The sequence below is a fragment of the Lepidothrix coronata genome, unplaced genomic scaffold (genome assembly GCF_001604755.1).
Source record: "Lepidothrix coronata isolate B3197 unplaced genomic scaffold, Lepidothrix_coronata-1.0 Scaffold25, whole genome shotgun sequence".
NCBI lineage: Eukaryota > Metazoa > Chordata > Aves > Passeriformes > Pipridae > Lepidothrix > Lepidothrix coronata.
The window spans coordinates 968,248-990,147 of record NW_016690205.1 but is presented as its reverse complement, the minus strand read 5'-3'; the positions used below and the strand labels follow the sequence as shown (position 1 = coordinate 990,147).

The 21,900-nt window shown below is 38.8% G+C and overlaps 1 long non-coding RNA gene across 1 annotated transcript; it reads right to left on the bottom strand.

Annotated features, from left to right (window-relative positions):
- Positions 1-471: 471 nt before the first annotated feature.
- LOC108494523 lies at positions 472-21,080 on the bottom strand. The gene is made up of 4 exons (XR_001873882.1): positions 20,906-21,080; positions 20,279-20,329; positions 19,731-19,812; positions 472-906 (listed from the first exon to the last, which is right to left on the bottom strand). It is a non-coding gene; the product is annotated as an uncharacterized LOC108494523 (long non-coding RNA).
- Positions 21,081-21,900: the final 820 nt, after the last annotated feature.

Sequence of the window (21,900 nt, the reverse complement as noted above, 5' to 3'; positions counted from 1 at the left end):
ATTCTAGAGTGAATTTCAAAGGCTTTTCCTCCTTTTACATCAGATTTAATTTCAGCACAAAAATTGTTCTATGCTTGCAAGAAAGCACCAGGAGTAGCAAATCTCAAACCAGTCTGTACATGATATGAGACACCAAGACATGAGTTCCTGCTGCCTACACTCTGGATAACTGCACCCACTGGGTCACCCCACAGGCTGGGGAAAGGCAGAAGTGTTTTGAATCAAACCTATGTCACCCCTAAACTCTGTATGGAATCCATGTGGCTTTGTGACTGTCAGATAAGACTGGCCATAGCCAGCTTGGGTATTAGATTATTTAAAAAGCTGAATTTATCCATCTGTAAAATTTACAAATATTTTTATTTATGTATATATAATTCTGTTAAAAGAAATAAACGCTTCTGAAACACAGACCCTTTGAAGACAAATTTGAACCCCCTCTAAGTAAATCTGCTGCTGCTTTTTGCCCACTTATTGAACTGGTTTTAAAAAAAAAAAAATTAAAAAAAAATAGAAAACCAAAGTGCCAAAAACTTGCATAAAACTGATTAAAACTTGTAAGCCCTATGTGCACCAGGTGTCAAATCTAGATGCAATGTGCCTTATGTTACCACCTGTGCTCATCTTATTCGGGCCAAAAAAATATCCTGTGCAGATGTGCAGGAGGAGGAGGAGGAAGGTAATGGTGCTTCAGAGCAAGGGGAGAAAGGGGCAGCTTTGGCTGAGGCTTTCACAGCAAGGCTGCAGTGAAGGAGCATTCAGCTGCACAGCAGAGGGTGGCCAGGTCTGTGTGCACAGATCTCTGCAGGTGTGGACACCAAGGAAATGCTTTTTGCCAGCTCAGTGTCTCCGTGTGCTGCTGCTGATCCGTCTGCACGTGGTGGCACGTGCCAGCTGCAGTATTTCCTGTGATTAATAAAAGGATCAGTTAGACAGAGTCTTTCACAGTTATCATAATCACCACATTTCTGAGCTGATCCTGACATTTCTTTTTCTTTCCACTTTTCTCCTTTCTGCTGCAAAAGTAGCTGAAGAATTCTGATGAGATGGGAATGACAGTAATTAAACTCTTACCTGCACCCAGTGGGTAAAGTTCAAACCCAAATGAGAGGAGTTTGGATAGAGAAGGAATAAATTTCATTGGTGACCCTGGTTTCTCAGTTTCTATGGAGCACCAGGTTCACCAGGGAAGTGCTGCTTGCTCCATGAATACATCGTGTTTCTTCTGCATCATCCCAAAATTCATTAAAACTATGGATGAGACCCTGGAAGACTTTTCTTAGACCTGCTGCATTATTTCCTGTATAGGAAACATGCCATTTACATCCCTCTCACTCAGCTGAGAAAGGTTCTCAGCAACTCTTCCCCACAGTGACCTGCATCACTCCTCTACAGCTTTGGAAGGCAGGGCATCCAAGCCAGGGGGAGAGAGACACTTTGAGCATTTGCAAGATTTTGTTATTCAAAACACAGTTAGAAAATGGCTCTAGGAATTTAATTAGAAACTTCCATTAGGAGATTAGATGACTAGAACAAAGAAAACCAGTGAAAAGGCTTCTTATTAAAACCAGTGGCACTGCAGAATATTGATAATATAACAAAGGAATGAGTGGATATGCATAGCAAATTATTAAAGGTTACAGATAAATGTCCAAAAGTTGCTTAGTTTCTGGTTATCCCAGTACATACAGAAGCCACTGAGACAAGATGACATACGGTCCCTGCCCCTGCAGAACTCAGGGGCTGAGAAAAGCCAGAGGTATTTGAGCACAAAGCTCAGCAGTGCTGGGTGTTACCTGTTTGCATCTTTCCAGCTCTAGTGTGTAAATGAGGCATGAACAAACACACACAAGTCCACAGGTTGCAGCAAGGATTTTAGCCCCAGAGATCAGTAAATGTAAACACCTCTGATAAAGAATCATGCCTGGAAAATGGTGAGTTTACACCTGGAAAAGGACTGGAGCAAAGAAGAGTCTCACAGTGCGTGACACTGCAGAATCCCTAAATACCATTACTGGGCAATGTCAGCTCAGATGAGTCTAAGTCCTAGAAATTTCAGCCAAGAAAACTATCTGGGAAGAATCCTTGGACCGGGAATAAAAAAAAAATCAATAAAATACTTAAGGTCAAACTTGGACATAATTTGAATAATTTCACCTTTCCAGGACTCAGATGAGTTGTTGCCATTTGTGGTAAATACTTAGAATTTACTCACAACAGTTCTACTGTTTCCATCCAAGACTGGTTCATGTTCACAGTAACCATTCAACCACAACTTCCTGTGGTTCTGCCCTCTACAACCATCTGATCTGTGCCCAAGTTTAGAGTTTATACAACTCAGAGTCCAGTCTTATTTAAATCATTCTTTATGATACAGTCTGGTGCACTTTTGAATCCACACTTCAGATTCTCAAGACAGCCAAGAGTGGTCAATGGGTTTGTAGCATGTATGGAACAAATGTCTGGGCTGCAAAGCACCTTCCTTTTCAAATCCTCAGTGCCAGATTTTCCCAGCCATCAAGTGTGAGACTGTTGGTGATGTCTGCACAACAATGCAATCCTGAGCTTGCCCAGGGCCCCTCACCATGCTGATGTAGGTGTGCTGCTGTCAGTACCCCAGTTAGGTCATGCAGAGTTTGATCAGATATCTTTGAGTGATACTTCAGAAAATATAGAGTGATGAACTGTAATTTTCAAAAATGTCTTGCTTACCAACCATATCCAGAGTCCATTTCTATGAAGAGTGATAAATATGCACTCTGTTACTCCTTGAGAAAAAACTCTCTAAGTAATCAAGACAAAACCAGTACATGATTAGCCACACACTGCCTATCTCAGCCCTTAGCCTTCCCAGAACCACAGATCCTCCCATCTTTCCCACATTCCAGTAGACTCCACGGATTGCCCTGTGCCTCCTTGCACTGCTGTAAGAGACCCTCCTTAAGGGTCTTCAGAGAGCCAGCTGTGCTGGAGACCAACAGCTCTGCAGTGCCCTCAGGATTAGCTGCCAACCAGGTGACACTGCCAGCCTGCCAAGGGGGATGGCAAAGCAGCACAGGCAGGAGCTGCCCATGGCAGCAAGTGGCCAACTTTCATCTGAGGAAAAGGGAGTAAACCTATAAATCAGCACACGAAGATTTACAGGGACAAGTTCCCTCTTTGTTAATATAAGACAGAATTTTAATGGTTACCAGTTACTAAAAGGTTAATAAATTTGAATATTTCCAAGAAAAAGTAAGGGTATTAGAAGATGAACAGATAGCTAGATGGATGACTGTAAAATACTAGAAAATTGCTGATTGCTTTGCTAAAGGGCAGAGACAAATTACAATCATTGTCTTTTGTTCTTGTGAACCCAAGGCTTTTTTTTTTTTTTTGTAGTCAAGTTATTTTAAAATGAACCATACAAGAAACTGTGGTGTCCTAGGAAAAAGGGAATATTACCCAGGACATTTAAATGGGTCACGAAACCAACCTGAAGCAATGCTGAAACACCCCAATATGTCTGTGCATTTCACAGGCTTCCCAGAGTCTGGAAAAAGCTGGAAGACGTCTTTTTAGCAGTATTACAGTGTCTTAAGGTCAATGATATGGTGAACACAAGCTTCCTCCCTTTGAATACAGAAAGGAAATTGTACAGCTACTGCAAGACAAAACCTCGTCTAGTTCAGTAATACAAAGATTAAAAAATAACTCTGGTACAGCACTTAGTGGTAAAACTAGAAGGGATTACCTGCTTAGAAAAGCAAGGAATAAGGAGGAGAAGTATGTAATGGTGGCAGAACAGCTCGAAAACAGATCTTGTTTGGTACTTATAATGTTTCCATAATAATTATTACTATTCTGCTGAAGCAAACCAACCCCTCAAATCCAAACACCACAAGCCCTTCACCTTTTCCAAAGCCTGTGATGGTTCCCTAAAAAAATCTTTTGGTTGTACTGTGACTATTCCTTTCAGAAACTTGGGAGGAGAAACAAACTTTATGTCTGAAGAAAATTTCAGCCCCCTCCAGGCTATGAGGCTGTTACACAGGAAGAGGACAGTTGCCTCAGCTGGATGCCCACAGCAGTTGTTAGTGCCTCACCCTACCAGCAATCTGGACTAGAACACCTTTTTATTTCATCACATCCTCGTTTTGTCAAGAGGAATGATTGAATCATTGATGACAATGATCTCATGAAAGAGTACAATATTCATGGGACCACCAGCCCGTTCTGGCCGGGGCTGAGAGCTCCCCTCGTTTGTGAAGCTCAGCAAAGGAAGGCTGACTTTGTCAGGGGGCCTTCCCCAACTCCTGCTCCAGCAGCAGCCTGGCAGCAGTGGTGGGGAGAGCCAGGGCAGCAGCCCAGGAAGGCTCTCCTGGCACCATTCCCAGGGATGACAGTCACTGGCACCCTGCTCCAGAATCCAGGGGTCACCCTGGACACAGCTGGAAGTCAGCAGCTTTGGGGATCTCTCGGGCCCCTTTCTCCTTTAGGCAAGAGTTCCTTGGAACTTCATTCAAAATAACTCTAGTATTCCCCCTACCACACAATATCTGCTTTAAACTTATGTTTATATGGTAATATTTAAATTATAAAGCACTAGCCTTTCACCTTTAGGTTCCTGACTGGATTCAAACCCTCCTCCTGTGGGAAATGAGTTTGGTGGCCTAAGCTGAGTCTCGAGTAGACAAAAGTCCTTATCTCTAAACTCCAAACATAATTCAGCACAACATGGCATGATTGGAAGTCCCTGCTCAGGAAAAGACAAGGAATGAGCTTGTGTCAAAAGTAAATTACCTAAGTAATCAAATCAATACTGAATTCAAAGTGAAAATATCAAAATTATCAGGTGGTGCTGCGGAGGCTACAAAATTGCTGTTTAGCACAATGTTTTCCAGCTATATTCGAAATGAGAAATGTCATTTAGAGCAGATAAACTACAAAAAATGAGGTCAAAGCTGCAAAGAAGCATAAGCTGAGAACCTTAATAAATTAAAAAATTTCCTTGAATAGCACCTTATCTCCCTAGGAAGAACACAGACAGTCTGGAACTGTGCACCTTCCCTACTCCCAAGTATGACAACCATGATCCTCATCTCAGATACTCTCGAAGATGGCTGAGCATGGGGTAGAAATGTCATCTAGAGCTGAGTCCTTAGCAAATTTGATGAGTTTAAAATTGGACATTGCACGTCCAAAATACCTGCAGATGAACCACCATATCTTTATGTTAAAAGAAATTCAAGAAAACATAGAAAGGTACAGTTCTGCTCTTGGGTTGGAGGGGATAAAAAGGTGTAACAGGCAAAATAAAGTATATCTTAGCCATGTTGTGACACTTAAACCACCTCCTGGTCAAGTTAACATGACATTAGACATTCCCTCCATCCCTGGGTGCTTGCTTTCTAGTCTCTACCCTTTACTCCCCACAAAATGGATGACATTTACGTTTCAGAATGGCATCACTTGTCCAACTTTGAATTACTGATCATAAAAATATCAGTTATTCTTTGAAGGATTGTTTGAGCACTCTTTTTTTTTTTTTTAATCAGCATTACTGTTTAGTGCAACGTACACAAGGGGTTGAGTGGGGGAGCGATGGTGGCAAGAAATCAAACCTGGCTGAAGAGCTAAGAGTTTGCAATGCCCTACCCATACAAACAAGCTTCTATCGCAGTTATAGACAGCAGAAATAAAAGGGAGCTTTTTGGCTCACAGCTATAAAAAAAAAATTATCATAGTGATGAAGTTCCTCAGCCATCAACAGAGCTGTGATAACGCTGTTTGATGATGATTTTCCCATGAATGTTAAACAGCCGCCACTGCGGAGGAAAAGGAGCTTATCTGCACCTAATACTGATCTCTAATTCCTGCCCTTCTTGAACCATCCATTTTCTAACAGCATTAACTGGCAAATTTACATCCCATCTTAATGCTGCTAAAGAGGACAGGAGATGAAGAGTAAATGACAGCAGTGTAATGAGGATGGCTTTTTTCTCCTTTCTCTTTAATGGCTGAAGATTTACACAATTGTCTGTAAGCTTATATAGAGAGCTTACCTGAACCTTTTGCCAGCATGGATTCAACTTACAGGAGCTTTTGTTAACTAAATACACATAAATATTTTTAAGGAGGTTTAATATTGTGACTTCAAAGAAAGCTAAAAGACAGGATGAGAAAAAATATTTTTTAGCATTTTGATTATGGATAAAAATTGCTAATATTTCTTTCTTAAGCAGATGCAGTTGTATTTCCAAAATACAAAAATCAGATTTTAACAAAAATTCTTTTTCCACTAGAAAACACTCGTCTTTTTTCTATCACACGGAAAAAAAGAATTTTTTTTCCAGTTACAGAATTTTAGCGACGAATTATCTCCAAAACTCAGAAATCAATGGTTATCCAAATCCATTATGTAGAGCTGTGTTTCATATGTCACCCACAATATGAACTGCTTTCTGATCATGTCTCTTCCATTGGAATAGAAGGCACTACCCTGCATGGCAGAAAGGAGGGTGAGAAAGGAATGTTCTAATGTAGGGAACCACACCAGCAACACTGGGCCAGATTCAGTCAAAGTACTTTTATAGATCCAAATGATAATTTCAGTGGAAATGAGAACCAGTTCAAGATGTGTTGTTGATATTCAAAAGGCTCTTGGTCTGACTCAGGCTTTTGCTCAGATACAAAAGACTAAATTTAATTAGCAAGAAATTATTTTAAGATAGCCTTTTTTTTTTCCTATTCTTAATTTACTTCATATATATTACTTCTCCAAGGTGTGTAAGAAAGACTGGGGTTAAAAGGGAAAACACAAAATACTGTTTAGAAATACAAGGGTGGAGGCTTCAGATCCCATTCCATGAGTGTAACCCAGGGCAGCAAAGGTGTCTGAAAGCAATGCAAGACAGGGACACTGCTGCTTCTCAAAGGCTTTTGTTATAATCTGTTAATTCTAATCTTCAGCATTTTCGGGGTTTGTTTAATACACACTGTCCCTATTTCCATGTAAGGCATGCCTCAAGTATTTAATACATATAAGATAAATAAGTATCTGTGCATGCATGCAGATCTACACACACATGCACATAGGTAAGTTTAATATTGCGTCAAATGTACATGACAAACATGTACATCCAGTATAATAAAAGAAAAAAACAAATTTTTATTCTTTCAGGGCCATTGGCATACACTTACTCTCCCTTTCTCAGTGTAAAACTCCAAATGCACCTTGAGAAGAGCTTGGCAGCAGTGTCATTGCTCAGCTCAGGGAGGCTCGGGAGCTCTGACCCATTGTTGTGCCAGCACTGAGGGCAGGCAGCAGTCCCAGCCCAGGCACTCTTGCTGCGCTCACTGTGGGGACAAATACTGCTGGGAGCATGTGCACCTCAGAATACAAACTTTCTTTACACTGAGGATAATATTTGGCAGCCACATTTATAAAACATGCTTGTCTAAAGCTCCAGGGCCTACATTTTCAAAGGTGTGAAGGTTTCTAAACTGCTTTACTACTTCTGATTACTCTGGCATTTATTTTGAGGACTTTAGAACCTGATGTAGGTAGAACCCAAGACATCCAACACAAAACACACAGGATTGATTACTGAATGATAAATTTTGTTATTAGCCATAAATGAAAATTTGGGTATCTGTCTTCTGTTCCTCTACATTAATATCTTGGTACTAAGAAGGTGATAAAATAACCTAGTTTCTAATCTGTCACTACTGTCCAAAAAATGTAAACAGTTTGAGCTCCAAGTCAATCTAGTCAGCCCTCAACTCCAGCCAATTGACCATAACTTTCTTCTGACCTTTTCAAGACACTTTAATTGCCTGTTGTGAGTAGATCTCAGTGAAGTAAAAGCAGTACATACACAGAATAAGTAAGAGGTTCATCTGAGTGTTTCTGTTTATTGACCAATTCTGATAATAAACCAGACTTTTTTTCAAATAATTAAGTTTTAAGTAGCAGTTTGCTATGGCCCAACACTACTTAAATTCCAGAGTCACTAAGGGAGTTGTCACACAGAATTCTCCACAGAAGAAGCAGAGAAGTCTGCATTTTGTGATGTACAGATCAAACCAATTTCAGAGGCTGGGAAGGTCTGTATAATCCGGTTTTTGATATTCCTTTGAGCATCATCCAAACCTTCACTACAGTTGGCTTTTTGACAGATAGAAGTGTCCTGTCACAGACTTGTTTGCCTCTTCCAAATAGGTCCCAAATGGAACCACTTTTCCCACCTTTCAAATATGAAATCACCACATGCCTATTAATCCAGCTATCTCCATGACATATTAGCACTCTCCAATCTAACTTTCCTGGCAGCCCATCCTTCTACACGGCATAAAACTTCCTGAAATAACAAGGGCACAAAGGAAGAGGCCTAAGCTCAGAAGAAAATGAGAATCTTGATAGACAGCAGGATACAGATGTAGAGGGCACTGGAAAAGAATCCAGGAAAACCAACTGCCATTCATGTCTCACTATCTCTTCAAGGCTGGAATCACAAAAGTATCTCACTAGAGCTAGGTGAGAATTTTTTACAAAATGCTATTTCCAGGAAAAATAGCTTTTTTTCATAAGAATCAAAACGTTATGACTTTCTTATAAAAACGGAATATATCCATCAGGCAGAAACTCCCTTTGAATAATTGGAGGAGGTTTGGGGTTCATTTTGTTTTTAAATAAACTGATTCATTTAAAACATCTGAATTACACTTCCCATAAATCACTGCAGTATATTATGCTAAAAACCTCAGTTCAGTGTCAAACTGCATCATAGGAAACATTTGTTTGGTCTAGTAAACTAAAATGGAACATTTTAACATTTTTAAATTGTTTGTAAAATTTATATTACACTGAAATATCAATGTGATATAATGAACCTAGAAGCATCAAAACTTCAGCATGGCACATATTTCTGTTTTGAGGCAATTCCTCCACCCATGCACACAAACTTAGATCCAAAATAAAATTGGTTTAAAGTTGGGTGAATGGCAAGAAGGCCAAAACAGAGGTCAGCACGGCAGTGTTTCCAGTGACCAATTTTCAGTTTGCTTCCCACCATAAATAAATTATAGGAAAGAAAGAAAACTAGTGAAACAACTGTACATGTCCACCTACAGTGCACATTTGAAATGAGATTAAAAGATGAAATACAATCAAAATATCACAAAATTTCACTGTCTCCTCATGTTGCAGCATGTGCCATCAGAATGGCTGCTGGAAATGCAGAATGCCAAGGGGAGCAAAACTCTACCTTGCTATAAACTGCAGATGTTTTTGTGTGCATATAACAAACATTTTAGCATAACAGGACATGGTAAAGATAGACCTTGAACTGTACTTCACAAAATATTCTCTCCCAGGCTGCATATTTGGGAAGAGTGAGGACAAGTTAAAAATGGAGGAAAAAAAATACAGTTAGAAATTAGGGGTTTATAGAGAAAAAGTAGACACACCCTTACAACCACTAAAAAACCAAAAAAAGCCTTAAATGCCATCCAAATTGCTTGAATACATCATGAAGCTCCATATCCTGTTAACACTAAGCCTTACAGAGAGATATGGGCAATGTGATGTAGCATAACTCTGCATTTAATCAAGGTGAATCCCTCTCTGATGATTATCAAGTGAGGATGGATTTCTTGCTCCACTCTCTGTCCTTATACATGGAGAAAGATACTGTGACAGATAACATCTAAAACCATGATAAGAGAAAGAGATTATGTTAACTCTTGCTTAAGAAGTTTCTTTGTACTAGGGAAACAAACAAATTGAAGGCTTTAAAAATCAAAGGGCAACTTAATGTTGCAGTTCTATACAAAAACAAAAGGGCTAATAAAGAACTGCCTCCCCTTGTTGCAGGTGGATCACAGAACTCTCACTGCTTCCAACATGTCAGCACTGGCTTCCTACTACCACCACCTTATACCAGCCCTGGGAATACATGACTGATCAGCTTTATCTTCAGAACTGGGTTACACACTGTCTATATTTATTATAGTACCTGATAGAAGAAACATGCAACGTGGCTATTATTGCTAGAAGAAAACATTCAACATATCTGCTTAAGCAAAGTCTGTTATTTATTTGTGATGTTTGTGCCTTACCACCTATCTGGAACACCAAGCCAGAGATCCCTCCCAGACTGCAATGGTACTAGATTGTGTAACAGAAATGGATTTTATTTGGCAGGAAAAAATAAGCTAAATATAGAATGAACAGTCTGCATCAAAGAGCCCTAAATCAGGAATCAGAACCATAAAAATGCCAATATGCTTGACTGAACTGAAAATTGCTTCTCACATAAAGGCTGTTCTGGGGAATGTCTGAAGCTATAATGTTGAGAAAGCCATGAACAACTGGATTCTGCTGCAGTAAGAAACGTTTCTGACTACAATGCAGACAGGAAGGGATTTGCAGGTCAGAGATAACAGTGACTGTCCCGTGGTCCACAAAACTCTGCAAGGACGTTGCAAGATTACCCTGCACAAAGTGTGCAGTTCACCTCAGGTATCACCCTGACCTTTGTCTCTCTTTCCTTCCCACACCCTGGCTCAGACAGGAGGATGTGGATCTCCAGAAAGTTCAGTACCATCAGCTTCACTGTTTGTCATTTGATACAGCCTTAGTATGCCCTAGAAATCTTCATGATCCTCATGTGGCCACCTTTACTTCTACAGTGTGTTTAGATATCTGCTCTGCCTGATTTTGCAAACTGAGGTATTAATTTCAGTCAATGTGACTTGGAAACAGAAGAAAAAGAAGACAGAGGGAGTCGTGCTAAAGAGTGACTTTATACCTAACCACTCAATCCTGGGCATCCAGACATGGTCAAATGGATGGAAGCTGTGAGCAGGAAGCACAACAAAAGATTGGAGCAAATATTAACCACTCTCAGTTAATTTTTTAAGCACAAAACCCGCGGTGTTTTGCTTGTAGCTGCAAACCTACATTCATTTTTGTGAATGTGTCAAATTATGATGCTTATAATGGAGTATTGTGAATTCAGCCTCTGCAAAATATCACCAATGGCATTTTTAGTGGTCCAGTTTGAAAATGTGACCCTTAGAGACTTGATGAATAAAATTAGTCAACTCTGTAACTTTAAAATAGCTCTTTTCTAATTAAAGTGTGATGAAGCTTTCAGCCTATCTAGCTAGGGATGCAGAGTGCACGAGCAAACCAATTAGAGATAGTGGCAAAAACAAAATGGTGTCACAAAAAGATTTACCACATCAGTCCCTCCAGTAGCTGTACCATTTCTGCTGATAAAGGTGAAACAACAGCTACTGCTGCAGCTGAGGCTGAAGCTAATGTTAAGCTGACAAATCAACTTTTAGAGTCTTGGGAGATTCAGCAGAGCTATCAAGAGGCACAAAGGCTACTAATGCTTATGTCATACTTCTCAACTCTCACATTTTACCCAGGAGACGCCAGATTTTTTTGGCTTAAAAATTTTTTGATTTTTGTATTCTCCTGGGCAAAAAATCAAAGAGGCCCATTAATTCAATGAGAATTTCACATATCTTACTGTTTGATTTTTTTTTTCCACAAGACTCACACTGTTTGAGGTTGAGAAGTATGTTCTACTTTGATAATGACACCCTGAAGGATAGCACTGGTAGAAGGATGAACTTACAACAAAATCCCAGCTGCTGCCATTCAGTGCAAACATTCAGGACGTGTCAATGCTTGAATTCAGGTGGTGAGACCACCAGGTATCACTGCACTGCCCTTCTGGGAAGTGTACACAGCAAGACACAAATTCAGCTGGTGTTTGAACCCACATAGCACAGGGAAGAGAACAGACTGGTCTGACTCCTGCAAGCCAGGATAGAGCCAGTAACGATCTGTCAGACATGTGCATGCCTCGTGCTAATCTGGTTCACCACTTCTTAGAGGATGTGATTACATGCTTACTTGAACAAATCTCCCTGCCTGTCTAGTGGTGAGCTTTAGTAGCAACGGGAAGAAACAAACAGATATGATGCTACAATAAGAAAAAGCAATGATTTTTATGACAGACTTTCCTTATGTTGTTCCAGTATCTCATATCTCAAAGTACTGGGGGGGTGAAAGTAACTTTTTGCAAAAATTGAAGTTCTAGACAAAAGCCAAAAGCAAAGGAAGGTTTGGGGATGGAACAAGGTCTCGTGAGTAATTCTCATGTTAGGTTCAAATTATGTTCCAAAACCCCCAAGAATACAGCTCTATTGTGGCCAAAAGTACATGTGTTTGGGCACCTGAGGGCAGAATTACTAGATCTTCTGCAAACTGTGTGTTACCAAAACAACCCAGTGTACTCTATACTTACATTCCATGATATTCTATGTGGTAGAATCTCAGTGGTGTAAGATGAGTGGTAAAGATCTGGGAAAAGTACATGGCTCACACTTTAAAGATCTATATCCAGCTTCAAACAAGTCTGTTCTCCTTTGCTTCAGTTACAGATAATTTTGTAAAGAAACAATAAGTGCCTAGTAAATATACGTTATTCAGAATTTAAGGTGAACTATAAATTGAAATACAGATGCCAATTTTCAGGACTCAGTATCCCAGTGTAGTTCTGGGATGATTCTGCAAAGTTCAGATTTGAAAGCTAATTCAAATTGTACGTGTGGCTCTTCAAAGCCATAGATTTATTTCAAGCTTAAGTGAAACATTATTATTATGAAGAAATAGTAATTAAAAGACTAAGTTAGCCAGAGGAATTGGGAAAAAATGTAAGACAAAGCCTAATTTTAAGATGTAAGTAAATATGGCAGAATGATGTCTAGTTAATTACATGCAGAAGAATAGCAATAATATGAGTTAGGTGCATGACATTATTGAAGGTAATAACATCCAGTAATACATCACAGATTATATGAGATAAGTTGAAGAAGAGTAGACTCTTTTCAGGTGCAATCAGAAAAGGTTACAAGGAAGTAACCACTACATAGTTTACCATCTATGGATGTGACATGAGAACTGGCCTTGCTTTAGAAAATAGCACAGGGGTGGTGGTTGAAATCCTGTGGAATTGCCACCCAGTTTTGGGGGGGGGGGGCAGAAAAAAAACTGTCAGAAGATTTTCTGACTCATTGGATTAGCAGTACTTGCAAAGGATGGTGAAAACACCTGCATTTGGCACAAGATGATGTAATCATAGTGGGAGAGACCTTTGGAAACAGGGAACTGTATTGTGAACCTGGCGTTGGAACAGGAACTAGAGAGGGAGAGTTCCTAAACTCTTAAAGATTCAGAAAAAAATGATACATTTCCCAATCCAATATTTGATTTTTAGTATGTAAAAAGTAGAGGAAAGATGTCAGAAGAAAATACTACTAAATGTCCAATAGAAATATATTCCTAATTGACCGAGGCCATTCTGCCTTTATAATGTTGATATCTGTGTTTCTGATTTTGTCTCCCCTAAAACATTTTCTAAAACCGTCATTTTCAGCAGTATGTGCAAAACACAATCTGCTTTTTCCTGGGGCCAGCGTTTCTTTCTGGGCTGTGAAAGCCCAGCCCTGATACAAATCTCCATCTCTGTGTGGCTGCTGCATTAGTGATCACACGCCATGGCCTGTCTGCTGGGCAAGATTATGGGGATACTGCAGGCAGGGGGCACGGGATCAGCCACGATGTGTACAAACTTCAAATTGCTGGCTACACCCCTGACTGAAGTCTACATAAATTATGTCCACCACGTTCCCATCATTTATTTCTTTTGTCATTCCTTCAAAGAACTCGGTCATATTCTGTCTGACAGGATTTATTCTTGGTAAAACCATTGCTGATCTTCTTTTAATAACCCTTTCTCCGATAAATACCCGGTGCTTTCATCCCTAATGATTGATTCTCGTATCTTAACTTTCAGCAATATATCTGAGGATAGCTATTGAAAAGCAAGTTTCATCTGCCAAGGCAAGTATAAAGATGAACTCAGGTGGCTCTCTGCTTAAATGTCTATGTATCTATTTATCATCTGTTCAGGTACAAACAGCTCATCATTACAACAACAACCACTGAAGATGAAAACGGGATCCTTCACTCAGTCAACTCTAAAGCAGGAATCAAGTGTCTGGAAATAACAGTTTAACTTTTTTTGAACATGAAAAGGAAAAAGAAACCCTTCATCACAGACATTTTTTTCTGTCAGAAAACCATCTCCCACCCTGTCCCTCAATACATCTCTGCTACAGCTAACACATATATACTGAAAAATGTGACTAGTTTGTTCTAACACAGAACCCCAACTTTTATAGGTTCAAGGTCCAGAAGATACTGGTTTAACTTATTTGATTAGTGAGGTTTTATGATAAAACAGCAGGCAATAATTGAGGCTGTCACATATTCTAGTATTCGTGTTCCGTTAGTTACTGACAGGTTTATTTCCCCCTTTTTTAAAACACAGAGAAGCAAACCCTGGTCTCTGCCCCTGCTGATGCAGGTTTGCTGCCTGTGCCCACTCTAGAACTCGCTGATGCTGTTCCATGTCAGCATTTTGTCGCTCTCACTGTTGCACTGAGGAAAAACTTCAGCTACTCTGGAACTCGGCTGCTGAAATTTTGACTGACACCATGCATGAAAATCACATTACCCTGGTTGTGAAAAACCTTCTCTGGCTACCTGTAAAGTACAGGATTATGTGTAAAGTCCTAGTTATTAACTTACAAGTCCTTAAATTGACTTGGGTTTGAATACCTCAGAGACATTCTGGAACCATACATCCCCAGTCGTTTTCTTTGGTCTCAGTCAATTGGATTAGTTCTTTTTGGCTGAAGACATTGAGCTACAGGGCATTTTTAGTGTTTGCTCGCTCCTCATGGAATTCATTAACCATGGAGGTCAGACTGGCTGACTCTTTAACATGCTCTAAATCTGAACTTAAGGTACATATTTTCAGATTGCTTATTAGGAAGTGTAAGAGTTATATGGTTCTCTCTGTTAGGTTGCTACAGTCTTTTCACATAGGAACATAACCTTGAGTGTCAGTACTTGAGAGCCAGAATTAGCGTTGTCTCAGGGTTATTTTTGCTCTATGCACTGCAAGAAAAAAATCAATTTGTAGTATTGAAACTTTTCCCAGTAACTTTGTAAGGATCTGCAGAGAAGAGGTGTGGCAGATGGAAACCCAATGCTTAGACAAGACATTCCTACTTTTAAAGCACAGTTGACAATATGATCTAGATCAATATTTCCAGGAAGCACAGCAGACAAAGTAGAGAGCAACTGTCTTTTTAAGTCATTTTTTTTTTAGTATTTCGTGCAAATATTATGAGCATTTGCTTTTAAGATATTTATAACTTTTCCTTTCTTCCTTTTCTCATCAGCACACATCCAGAGAAGCTTCCTTGGTTTTAGCTGGTCTGCACCACAGTAAATGAGCACTGAATTCAGCCACTAGATCAAATTAAGCTCTGATCTAAATAATTAATAAGACTAGATCAGATAACATTTTTACTGTAATAACAGGCATTGTTATGGATGCCTGTGTGGTGTGATGATACTTTCATTCCACAGTGGTAGTGCAGGTGAACACATCCCAAATTATAAAAGCAGAACAAACTTAAAAGGTTGGCTAACAAGAGTCTAACGGGATTTGATTTGCCCCTTCCCCTGTGTCCTGGGGATAAATCAGCTGCTATGGAGAGGGTGATGCAATCAAAAGAGGGAGGCATGGATGCAGTTAATCCATGAACGTGCTCCCTATATTGGTATAGCACATATAAAGAACAATTCCCTATCAGCAGTGTATGAATAACTGTGTCTTGAGCTTGCATGCCAACAGTTATGTGTGGATGTCATCACTTTAAAAAATAAAAGCTGTTTCTATAGACATGCAAGACAGATTGGTGAATTTGCCTGGTTTAAATTAGGCTGAGTGGTTCATGATGGTGCAAGGAGAGGAAAGATATTTTAATAAAACCAGCCAAATCAAACCTTCCCTGCCCAATCGACTTTTCACAGAACAGGTTGACAGGGTATTAAAAGCTGTTCCATTGCATTCTGCATGTGAAAAGGGTGCCTAGCATCTAGATTTAATAGAGCCCTAAATAGCTATAGATAATTTATTCTAGTTATAGCTTTAAGTTCTGTTTTTCAGAGAATATGAGTCTTACAAAAAATGGTTTCCATGCAAATCAAAACCAGCTGAAAGCTTGCCAAGGCCAAGATGTAATTTAAGATGGCATTTAAGCTGCTCTGTCTTTTCTGTCTCTAGAGATATCATCATAAAATAAAAGAATTCATCAGGTAATGTTTTCTTCATTATTCAACTGCACAATTCTGAAGCGAAAAAGATAATTAGACATACAGTGCTGTCGACACATAGTTTATTAGGAGATTCTGATTAATTAGCTATGGTAAAAGGTTTTTATATAGTCATAATTACTTTATATTTCAAGAAAAAAAGGCAAACAGACAGTACACAGATTTTAATATTTCTTTCCTCTGACAAATTTATCAAAGTAATTCTGAAGTTCTGTTGAACCTACTGCACTTCATTGTTGCTTTATAAAGTGGAAACAGACATCTAACAGCACAACTAATGCTGACTTCCCTGGGAGTCATCTTAACACCCTCACATCAGTTTGAAAAATTCATTTTTTTCTCTGCTGAACCAGCAAGTGAAACAACTGTGAACTGCTCACCAAGACACACCCTGGTCTGAAATACGTAGAATAAGCAATGCAAAATTTGGATGTAACACACAAGTTGCCTTCTAAATTTTCGTATTTCCTTCTACCCAATTGACCTGATCTACAGTAGGACTGAGGTCAAAAGCTGATTATTCCGTGCTTCCTTTACTTTTGCATATTGTGGATTATCTAAAAGAGCTGGACATATTCTCTCCACACTGTCATGGTATCTCCAGACTTGTGCTCACACTCAAACCCAACCTCCCTTCACAGACCTCACAGAGGATACACTTTGATTTAGGCTTTGGTCAGCACAGGAATGAGCCAACTGCTGCAGCAGGAGAAGGGAAGGATGAGACAAACTCAAGCAAATTCAAGCACAAAGAAGAAATGCAACTTGTTCAAACCATTCGGTGCAGAAAAAACCCTCACTGATCTTTGAGATGATTTTTGAACTGCACCATTGTGTATTCAAGTTTATTAGCCATAGTACAGAAAAAACCCTCACTGATCTTTGAGATGATTTTTGAACTGCACCATTGTGTATTCAAGTTTATTAGCCATAGTACAGAAAAAACCCTCACTGATCTTTGAGATGATTTTTGAACTGCACCATTGTGTATTCAGGTTTATTAGCCATAGCACCTCTGTTCTGGGATATAAAGTTCCATTTTTTTGTGAAACAAACCCATTATGAATTCCTGTTTGGATATGAGGGTAGGTGTAAAAGCACACATTCCATCACCAGTACTGATCAGGGTTTGCAGGTCACTTATTCTGGGAGACACTTAAAGTCTTCTCTTGGGGCCTTCATCAACAACCACTGGCGACAGCAGGAGTCTCTCCAATATAATTTGACTTAATCTTTTAAAAATGCTCAGGTGGCACTTCAGCTATGGGCAGAACTAGAAAGACTGACAAAACCCTGTTTCTTCTCTTCTTTCAGTAAAAACCTTAGTGATAAAAAGTAGCTCAAAACTAAACTGCAAGATTCCAGGTAATGTCCATTCCGTTTCTGGTTAAGCTTATTTAATGCAGTACATTACTCAGAATGATTTGGAGCTATAAAAAATGTTACAATAGTGAAGATTCCTGAATAAATAATTGTCAATTAAGTGTTAGCACCTAATTATATTAACTTATAGTAATTACTGATTCAATTATGAAATTGAAGATTAACCTGAAAATGCAGACTGGCTAATTTATTTTTATGATAGCTATACACCAATAGCACATGTAGTTGGGCTTCTCTAGGCACAAGCAAGGTAAGGGTTATTTTAACACTCTTTTAGATTGTCCTGCCACACTTGAAGAATATCTGACTGGAATACATACTGAATTGTGTCTGACACAATGTTCTATTCATTTTTCTATAGTCTCATGTATCTTGCACAGAAATAAGGGAAGAAATAGGCCTTGCTATTTATCATCTCTGTTTATGGTTGGGGTTTTTTTCAGTCAAAATTTGCATGGGATATTTCATGACTTATACTTACTTTTATAGTAGGTATAAGAAGAAAACATATTTCCTAATACACTTGTTTTTGAGTTTTCTCTTGGGAACAAGAAAGTTTGAGAATGCTTTATGGTTCAAATTTGGATGGAGGGGAGAATGGGGTCAATTGTCGCTCTAAATGACATCAGTTAAGTATTTAAAGAAAGCTTTTGATGTTCAGAACAGTGAGGAGTAAGATGAAGATGACAGACTAAAGCTTCCTTTGGGTCAGAGAAGATGGACTAGATGAACTCCTTAAGCTCCTTCCAGATTGTAGATTTTATGGAAGTGTGTAAGACTTTTGGTGTTTTGATCTCTCATGTAATCTTATGATTACATTTTTTCTTTCCATACTGTGTGTGACTAAGCAAAGAGTTTTGCCACATATTCGTACTTTAAAATCACGTGACTTAAAAAAAAAAATAGCAGTGTGCCTTGGAATCTTAAACAGGTGATTTCTCCCAATCCCAGTTTTCAGTGATGATTTACTTATTGTGCATGTTACAATAAACATCCTGATTCTCAACTACAGAGCTAACAAGCTGTATTTGTGAGTGGTGCATGTGGCATATGGAAGAGGTAACAAAGCAGCAAAGATTACTTCACGTGGACAGATTATGTATTATTTGTTAGTGTGTCACTTCCAGTGCTCTTTCTTTTCCAAGTGAAAGTATAAAAAACCTGTGATTAGCTATGACGCTTTATGTGTTAGCTTTTACCCAGATAAATGTCAGATTTAGATAATCCTATAGGATCTGGGCTTCAAAAGCTTGGAAACATGACTCTGGAAGTTTAAGAAAATACATACATACATATTATTGAGATTAGTCCAGCAAACAGCACAGTCCTGCAATAATAATGCATGGAGTAGATTGAGTTTATCAACCATCTCCAAACATTTCCTATGTGAATTAGTGGAAACCAAGCAAATGGGAAAGGGGAGTGGATTATTCAGTAAAGATGACTAATAAATGTATCATTTCTCCCTAATCCATCTCTGTCCTAGCATGTTTTTTAAAATTTCGATCTCAAGTATATTTGTAACTTTCAGGAAGATAAAATATAGTACATATGGCTTCCAAAAGTGACTGCTGTGGATAATTTTTTTTATTCCAGTTCTTGGGCTTTCACACAGATAGTTGGTTTTTCCTCTACCATTCTCTTTTGCTTATATTTTTCCCATTTGAAATACCAAATATCTATAGAGCACTCAATTAAAAAAAATCATTATGAAGACCAGTGCTGTAAAATCAAAACATTTTTCTATTGTAAGAGGAGTTTCTAAAACTGATCAACTTTTTGGTCCATCACAAACTAAACATCTGTAATTGTCTGCCAGCCCTACAAAGTATCATATTTATTAGGCATGCCATTCTTGGGAAGTGAACACTGCAGGAAAATGTTGTAACTAATCCTCAGGCATTCAAATCCTTTTCCAAAATTAATTTTGCTTTTGAATTTTGTCTTTTAAAACACAAAGTCAAGTGCACTATGACACTACCTCAAAGAAAGAATTTCTCCCTTGCAGAGCATGCAGAGACACAAATAGTTTTAAGTGCACACTTACTGAGAGTTCTGCTGTATACCCAGATCTTACTTCTTTGTCACTTACCATGTTGTTATACAAGAAAGTGGAAAATTTCAGCCCCCAGCAATCTGTGCTTTTGACTTGTTTTCCTCCTCAGGTTGTCAAACTGCAAAAACATAACAAATGTAAAGTCAATTTAAAAAAAGAAGTAAAATTTTCTGTAAAACCCCATTTGTGTTTTGAAGAAAGTCCAATTGCTTCACCTTTATACATAAACCTGTCACTACCCAACACAATGTAGGTAAGTGATATAGGAGCTCACTGTCTCTTTTCACTTCATGACTCAGGTACCAAATGTTTCAATCACTTTCAGTGCACACTGTATTATCTACACTCTCATAAACACTAAATATTTTAAGAGTTCTTTACTGTTAAGAAGTTGGAAAATTGAAGGCATGGAGGTATTGAAGGAGAGGAAATCAAGCTCTTCAATACAAAACAGAATTTGTCACTGGATGTGCAGAAGAAGTGTGAACAGCGAGGTTAACCCTGTACTCAAGTCCTCCCTTTCCCATTGCTGTTAAAATCTATTTCTTGCTGATGGTGAACTCACAAATGCAAAAATCACCCACCTGTCTGCCCACTCCACACAGCTGCAGAGATCTGGCTGCTGATCCAACCATCTGCAAAATGCAGCAGCCAGTTAATGAAGGAATTCAAAGCACTCTTAGAAAACCAGGTTTAATTTGCCAAGTGTCGCCTGCAACTCCAAAGAGGCACCCATTCTTTGGGATTCTTGATTAACAGCATTGGATTCAGTTTGGGAACCTAAATGGGCAGGCCAGCCAGCTTTAGCATTTCTGAGTTGCATCAAGGGCCTGATACAAACCAGCCTGGTTTTGATTCCTACACCAAAACAGACAGACTAGAAAAATCAACCTCACTGGTATCTAGCCCTGCAAACCTTAAAAAAAATCCACTCAGAAATCCACATCAGACAGACTTCTGCTGTTTACACACAGTTCGCTATTTTCATAGAAAATATGTGACTGGAGCTTCCTGACACTTTGAGATATGTGAAACTAAATGTACTGAGAATTTGGAGTGGGAACACTAAATTTAGAATTTAGAGTACTCAGCACTGATGTAATTGAGCCCTTATCAAAATATTTATTTCCCCAGCAAAAAAAGAAACAGAGCAATGCTGTGCAGTTTTGAGCAAGGAAAAAAAGGATGAAGAAAATATACTGGGTACTTACAACACAAATGATGGGCTGTTAAGAGATAAGGGATGGTATAGATGATGTCTCCATCCTTTAAATTACATCCTTCTCTTGGAAACAACCTCTGTGTAAACTGCAAATAGACAAGACAACACTTAATGAGAAAAGAATAGGATTCTGTTTATTCTAAGTCACACATCTAATTTTTTAACAACATTACAAACCCAAAGCTTTTGGAAAATTACTATTGAAAAATGAGGTATAATACAACTATACTTAAAATGTGCTAAATTATGATGATCTGCCTGACACTCTCATGTAGAAGCAAGAAGAAATATTTTCCAAAATGCGTGTTGATTTACCCCCATTAATTCCTTTTTTTAAAACAAATAATCCATCCTGAAGTGTTTGTTTCCAATCTAAAGGCCACTTAAGATATGGAAAGATTGCAGTCACTTAACAATGTGTGTTCAGTAGACACTTTCATCCCCCCAAATATACACACACCAATTACCTTACCTTTTGCACTGGCTCTGCTATCCCAAAGCATCCCAATGTACTTTGCAAATATAATTAACAATATGGCCTGTCAATGTCCACTGTTGATATGCAACTGCTGGTTCTGAAACCATCAGCACTTGGCAATACTGTGTAAATGTTTAAACCAAAAGTGAAGAACTGCTTATTAGTCTAGGGGGCAAATATAACCACTGAACTTGGAGTTTGATTGGGATTAAGCCCTGGGGTTTACAACCCTGCTCCTATTATTGCATTCCCATGGAGCCTTGATGGTTAGCACCCTTTAGTTGTGTCATGGATAATAATGCTTGATTAGGTGACTGCATCAGAAGGAAGGGTGCTACACCATGAATAAGCCTGGGTTTGGTTTGGTTTTGTTGGGCTTTTTTTAATGAGAGAGTTCAAATATATTTTTCCAAAGTATCTATTCGGTGTAGAATCATAGAATCACAGAATCAGCTGGGTTGGAAGGGACCTCTGAGATCATCAAGTCCAACCCTTGATCCAACCCT